This window comes from Triticum dicoccoides, chromosome 7A, assembly GCF_002162155.2.
Source record: "Triticum dicoccoides isolate Atlit2015 ecotype Zavitan chromosome 7A, WEW_v2.0, whole genome shotgun sequence".
Lineage (NCBI taxonomy): Eukaryota > Viridiplantae > Streptophyta > Magnoliopsida > Poales > Poaceae > Triticum > Triticum dicoccoides.
The window spans coordinates 635,992,097-635,999,818 of record NC_041392.1 but is presented as its reverse complement, the minus strand read 5'-3'; positions in this window follow the sequence as shown (position 1 = coordinate 635,999,818).

The following is a 7,722-nucleotide window of genomic DNA, read 5'->3' as shown; positions in this document are numbered from 1 at the left end:
GTAAAATCATCATTGGCTAGAGGAAACACGTGTCAGCTCATCGTCCGGACAGATGTCATCCACTCACTGGACAGAAGGCGCCTATGATACGTCGACACATGGCATGACCCAACAAGTTTAAATGGGCCGGCCCAACTAGAGGCCCACAAGATTTTGCGGACCATAATGGGCCGGCCCAGCTAAAGGCCCATGAAATTTTGCGGACCATAATGGGCTGGCCCAGCTAAAGGCCCACAAGATATTGCGGGCCATAATGGGCCGGCCTAGGTAAAGGCCCACAAGATTCTTACGGGTCATAATGGGCCGGCCCAGCTAAAGGCCCATGAGATTTCGCCGACATTAATGGGCCAGCCCAGCTGTAGGCCCACAAGATTTTGAGGACCCTAGTAGGCCGGCTCATTAACTGGCTGCCATGTTTTGGGCCAAATGCCGGCCCATATTTGATCTGGTCCATTAATGGCCTGCCATGCTCCGGGCCTAATAGTGGCCCATATGAGATCCGGCCCGTTAAAAGCCTACCATGTTCTGGGCCAAATTACGGCCCAGATCAGGTCCGGCCCTTTAAGAGGCTTTGGGCTCAATTATGGCCCATATCAGATTCGGCCCGTAAACTGGACACTATGCTTTTGGGCCCACTTGCTAAAGCCCAGTTAGTAATTCGTTCTGATATTAGTTTTGGCCTGTTAAGGGCCCGTTTAACATTTCGGCCCTATATTAATTTTGGCCTGTTAAAAGCCCGTCATATAGTTGGGCCTAACTATGGCCCGGTTTGCATCCGGCCTGCTCGCAGCCGATATCTGATTGGGCCAAACAAGGACCCAGACAATTTTGGCCTGTTACAAGCCCGTGATTTGATTCACACAATCATGGGCCGGGGTTCATTTCGGGCTGCTGCGTAACTAGTAGGAATTAAGAACAAACCTACTCTATACAATAAAGAAATTACGGCATAGTAACTAAGAATAAACCTACACTACACAATAAAGGATTTAAGGTATATTACATCCACTGGGCATCAAAGTTCGCCACCAGTGATCATAAAGCGCAATGAAGAAGCACATTACAAAAACTGGGCACCATTGCAGCATAAAAAAATAATACTGAACTGAGACCACTTCCAAGACAGTTCAAGAAAGGTTAGCCTTGCGGGGGAACTGCTGCGCAAGCTGCTGAGCAAGGCTGTGAGACCGGCCTAGCATGTCGGTTCTAGATTCCAGGTGTAGCTGTTTAGCGATGAGGTTCTCATTGGTGTTCTCCGCAATCTTTCTTAGAGATAGGACTTCAAGTCGAAGTTGAGTTGCAGAATGCCTTTCTGCTAGAACTTGGGACTGAAGAAGTCAAACTTATTCAGACAACGAATTCTGTGAGCTTGTCTGACTATTAGTCTCAAGTAACTTGAACACTGCATCAAGACAAGACTTTGGGGTTGTCTCGCTATCTTCAAGATGTTTTTCCTTCTTTGCTGCAATATATGTTGGGTTTGTCTCATAGCCTTCAGCAGACTTGTGCATGCCATCAGGCATATCACCCTGAAACAAAGCAGAAAGATGACAGGTTTTGCACGTGTATAAACAAAGATGATAACTGTTCTGTCAATTCTATCCAATTTCAAATTAGAAAATAAAGAGTATGTTCAAAATATCAATAGCATAATTTGGCATTGTTCATAATGCGGGGAGCTTCACCACACTACTGGATTACCATGTCAACATAACAAGCATAGATGAAGGGCAAAGAAAATCATTGTATCTATTTTGGATAATGTGCTTGGCATGTTGTTCATATCACCAGCCACATCAGTAAGATAAAACAGGAGATGACAAGGTGCAAATGTGGGCTGCTTCACCACACACTAGATTATAGATCCATAAAAACAAGCATACATATAGGGAGTATTAAGTAATGTGCATGGTATGAATAAGGAATTTGGTTTTACAAGTAAAACTTAGAACTTACGGTTCTTACGAACATGCATTTTGGTAGAAACAGCAAACTAAACATCAGTAAATGATAGGGAGTATAAGCAAATTAAACAGCAGTTGAGGATAAAGGCTTTAGAAGGACTGACTTACATTAACAGTTAACACCGGCTTTATAATGCCCTTCTCCATGGCAAGGGAAGGATAACTCAAGAATTTCAGCACAGAATCTTCTTCATAAGCATTGCCTGTACTCTACATTTTGTAGAGAGTAATTATAGATATGATAATACTGGAAGGGATAGAGGATAATGAAGATAAGATGCAGATTGATGCTACATAATCAACTACCAATCCCTGGAAGTACAAGCGTTACAGGACAAAATGTACTGACAAGAGCAATGGGCTACAGTTCTGCACTAGCATTGTCTGTGTATTCTACTTGTTGGTAAGATTAAATATAGATCTGATCTTTTTTAGTAAATGGTGGGCGAGGGAGATAAGATGCAGAATGCTACAAAATGAACCAATCCCTCTTCCCATAATACAAGAGTGTTTTGAACACTGGTGTACTATACAAAATGTTCTTATATTATGGGACGGAGGGAGTAGCTGTTAATGTAAGTACAGTGATAGACCACGTTTAGTCCTTACAAGAGGACTGTAGAGCTAAACCTCTTCAAAAGCATTGGGTTGATTCTAAATTTATGTAAGAGTCCATACGGATCTTATAATGTCCACCAAATGGACGATTACGAGGCTAACATCTGCAATGATGCTACATAATCAAACAGCTATGAAAGTAAGTATGGTCATACAGGGCAAGAGGTACTCACAAGAGCAATGCAGTGTGCAGTATAGTTGTGAGATTATGTGGTCCCTTGAGAACGAATGTTCTTCTGCTAACAGTTTTCATACAAGTGCGGCATTAAGGCAAATGCAGAAATGTAGTTCAAATTGTGATGTGATATCATAGACAGTACCTTATGCTGCAGCCGAGACCAATGTGTAACAAGATTATTCCAGTCAACATCGGATAAATGTAGCACCGGAGACTTTACAGAAATTTCGTTCAGAGGCTTGCCATCAAAGTGCGCTTGCCTCAGGTAGGAACGATACTTCATCAACGAGTGCTTGAAAAGCGCAACCAACCCTTGCTCGTCATCACAATCCAGTTTGCGCCTCGCCTATTTAAAAGAATGAAATCTTGTGTCTTCTGTCAGCAGAAACATATGCAGTATTGACCATGAATAACATTAGTACATTACTTACGCGTAAGTTGCGGAGGAAGGCTGGAAATTGTTCTGCGTCTGCGGTATAATCTTTCCATGAAGGAAAGATGCGCACAAAGTTCCTGACAACAACATAAGCTTCGTCTTCTAAACTGGGAAGAAATGGAACAGGGGTCCTATTTGCTGCAATTGGGGCTCTCTCTGGTTCGAAAAGGGATTTGGCAACTGGATTTGGTGTACTCTTTGCTGGAATGGGGGTTTTGCGTCGTACAGTTGGTGCTATGTCAACTGGCATAATCATACTGTTTGCTGCAGTTGGGGTCTGCTGAGTTGGGGCATCAGAAATGAGCAGTGTAGTAGGGCTAGAGTCTGCTAGAGTGGGATATTTTGTGGGTCAGGTGATATTGCAACTACACCTAATGGGCTATTTGAAATATCAGGTGCCACTACCTTTTCCAAATACTTTGCTTGTGCTCCTCCATGATCAGCAATCGCCCTCTTCCTTTTGAACGTCTAATACAAAAGAACACCATTTGAATGGATAAATATGGTATGATGACAGATGGAATATGTACTGAAAATGGATAGGCAGGGCGTATTCACATACACGATGTGTAAACTAAGCTAATTGCAGTTCAACAAAGTAGAAGCAATGCAAAGTATCAGTTGCAAGATATGTGCGAGCAATGTAACCTTGGAAAGTTAGAGCAAGTACCTTGATGGGTGAATAAGATAGGGCATCTTCCTCTGACTCCTCCACTAGGGAGCTACATTGACTTAGGTCTCCCTCTAGCTCAGAATCACTGTTAGGATCATATTCTGAGCATGAATCTGTAGGTGGAGAGTGTTTGCATTTCATTGCATCCAGACTTGATTTTAGTCCCTTAATGCCAAGTTTGACAGCCATGGCATTGTTCTGCTTTATTCTTTTCATGCGCGCAAGCTCATAATCATTATGATGCTGTTCAGAATCTGAGATTCATGAAAACATAAAAAGTAGTCAAATTATCTATGGAATGCATTGCGGTTTCAACTCGGAGAGTGTCTCCCTATAAACCCCTGCATATGCAAAGTTCACCTCCCCGACCGTGCTGACCAGACCACACACAGAGATACACACCCGAGCGGCGAACATGCATTTATGAAACTAATTTAGGAACATTTAGCTGGCCAATTAAACAACTCTGTTTTAATAATATCAGATTCATATTTGAACAACTAAGCTTGTTTAGCTTGATGGGTTGAGCAGTGTTATTATGACACGAAGCATGTATTCTGATCGTATAGTGATCATAAAACGGGGAAACTATAAGCATATATTTTTTAGCAAAAGAGGGTTTCCCCTCTGATTTCTATTAAAGAAACCACCACGGAACCAACATGATCAATTAAACCCTAAGCATGATCAATTAAACCGTATTATGGCTGTGCCATGGCAGATTTGAAGCTGCAAATCGGAGAAATGATATTTAGCATCCATTGTTTGCTTCGAACTAAGAACGAAATTCGAAGAGCTGAAAAGAAAGTAGAGTAACCAAGTTAAGATCTATTTTTTCGTTGAGATCAAAAAGTTGAGGAGATATGAAGTACCACCTCTTTTGCGGCGCCGTGTAGGCATCGGGGGTGCGATGGCTGTTGGTGGCGTTGAAGCAGATCTGCGACGGTAGACGGGTGCATCGGGGGATAAGTCCCGTTGCGGTGGAAGAGAAGGTCGTGTGAGCGGCCCCGGCAAAGAGGACGACGGCGCCGATGAAGCGAGAGGACGGGATGCAAGGCTATTGGTCCGTCGCTGTGGATGAGAAACGTCCATCTCTAGTAGTGGACGACACAGTCTTGGTAGGCGCTCCAGCATGGTGGAGGACGGTGGCGATGGATGTGGTGGAGGACGGCGGCGATGGATGGGGTGGCGGACGGAGGCTGGTGTGGGAATGGGGTGTTCTAGCGCGGACGGTGTATGAATGGGAAAATGGAGGGAGAGGTACGGGGAACCATGTTTTTGGGACGCGCCTGTCTGAAATAAGGGAAATTTACAAACTTATCCCCCGTTTCAAATTTGGATGTCTCGTCGGTTGGAGATAGGACGGTAATCTCGCATCTCCCAAATATTTGCCAGTAACTATTTCGGGCGAGGAGAGGGTGTTTTGCCGCCCACGGTTGGCGCCCATGGTGTATGAACGGGGCTGACAGGTAGGGCAGTTGTGTCACGTCTGATGGAAGTTACACATCTGCCCCTATTTAAAATATTAGCCTACATCTATTTCGGACGAGGAGAGGGTGTTTTGCCGCCCACCGTGTATGAATGGGGAATGGAGGGAGAAACAGAGGTCTTTCGGACGAGCTTGAATCAAATGAGTTTTGCCGCCCATGTTTGACGCCCACCGTGTCGGAATGGGCTCAGAGGCGGTCGTGTCACGTCTAATTGAAGTTACTAACCTACCCCTATTTGGAGCAGTGGAAATCAGGCTGATGGATTGTCCGTGTAATGGGTAGACAATAATTTCCATCTCCCAAACACTTGGCTTCGGGCAGCCGATGTGGGAGTGGACATTTTGCTGTTTCTTTCGAATTTTGGGACAATAAGCATCCACGTTTACCCTGGCAACTAAATTCGAATACATTTTGTATTCCTATATGAATCTTTATAAATCATTCTATGTGTTTTTATATATCTTCGAAAGGACAACAAAGATGTATCCCACTGTCATATATGAATATGGTTTACAACTGCCGATACTCAAATTCAGAAACTAGAATCCAGTTTAAGGTGAATTCGAATATTTGGAACACTTCATGTCCAACCCAAATGTCACACGCAGCATAATGTGTACTCCCATTTATATATGTACACAAGAGATGTATCAAGATTCAAATACCGAGTCAATCAACCAAGAATGTACGGAACTAACAGACATATAAACACATATATAGTATATGGATCAATAATATCAACTAACATACATAAGCCAGGCCGCTGTACTTTTTTTTGGCTACAACAGCATCCTTTTTTTAGCCAGCATCTTGGCCCTTTCCGATGCATGCCACTTATGGTCCATCTATACTACTATTGCTGAATGCACATTCAGCCCGATTGGCATATTTGTAGGTCTGGCACAGCAATCCAAATGAAATGTCTCCCAGTCTTATCAATTAATATAGACTTGTGCTCAAATAAAATTACGAACAGAAAAAAACAATTATTACATGATCTCTAAAACAAATAGTTTGATTGATTACGTGAACAGACAACACAAAGGTTATTCAACTATGGAAAGAACATTTCACCTATGATTTACCAAGTAGAAATTTAATTTCTTTTTTTCCTTCAGGACCTTAACAATCTTGTCAGTCTCAGCTTGCTCGTTTTGAAATCCACCAAATATTTAATGGTTGTCTTGAGTACTGCTTGTGATTGTGCTGTTTGCTTCCTCAACATGTCAACTTCATCTCCAAGTGCAGAAGCAAAATCTCTTTCTACCACTAGTTTAGCCTCTAGAGCATCAGCAGTTAGCAATTCACAAAGCACGATTGGGCCGGTGCCACTTCTGTGGGATGATGCAACGTCCATGAGGACCTCGCTCTTTGATCTTAGGCTAACCTGTTTTGCCATTAAAGTTCCGATTGGATTCAGAAAAGTTGAAGTTAGCAAAATATCAACTGGGAGTTATAACAGCAAACTAGTTAAATAAACAAGGAATTAAAGAGTTTCAATTGGATGCTGAAAAGTAGTTATTAACATCATTATAACCCGCTGTTGCAGCAGCAAAGCAGTTAAACAAACAAGTAGATATTTAAGTTAAGGCAAATAGGTAATTCTTAACAGTAAGTATCAAACACATAGATAGGCACAATCTATAATATGATTAACAGGCTGTGCCATTATGTAATCAGTAGCAAACTAAAGTAAGCCAAGCAACATAATTGAATAATTTTGCAATAAGTGGCTAACTAAAATTCCGAAAAGCAGGTAACTGAACTTATGCTAGTTCTTTGTACAGGCACACTGCAACTTCTTTTTCGCTTACAAGGTTGTACGAAGGAGTCCATGGCATCAATTGCTTGGATACGCAGTCCCAATACTTCTTTCTTCTCACACTGCATGGGTAAGTCGAATGGTTAATCTGGTAAGATGGTGCATCCTTGATATGTTATATGAGGACGTGTAGTCAGACTAGTTGTAGCCAAACACATCACACTGGCTTTTACTATATATTTCATGCGATTACTTTTGGCATATCGAGATCTAAGCAATCTACAATAGGATGAAAAGACTGGCATCCTTCACATTATTGGCGAACTTAGTTCATAGAAACAAGCAATTCAACCATTCTGTGGGTAAATCAAAAGCACCACTGGAATATTTTTCACTATCCAATCGTACACGCAAAAAGGAGCAACGCCACCATAGGGGCTGGTATGGGCGGCCGCCTCAGGTGGCTGGAAAGTGTGCACCAAGTTTGAGTCATCCAGGTTGGCCCATGCTAGTTTTGTTCGTCCCAACGCACGAGCAGGCAATGTAAAAAATGAAGAAAAATGTTTCAATTTGGATGGGCCAATAACATAAGTGCAAGGCA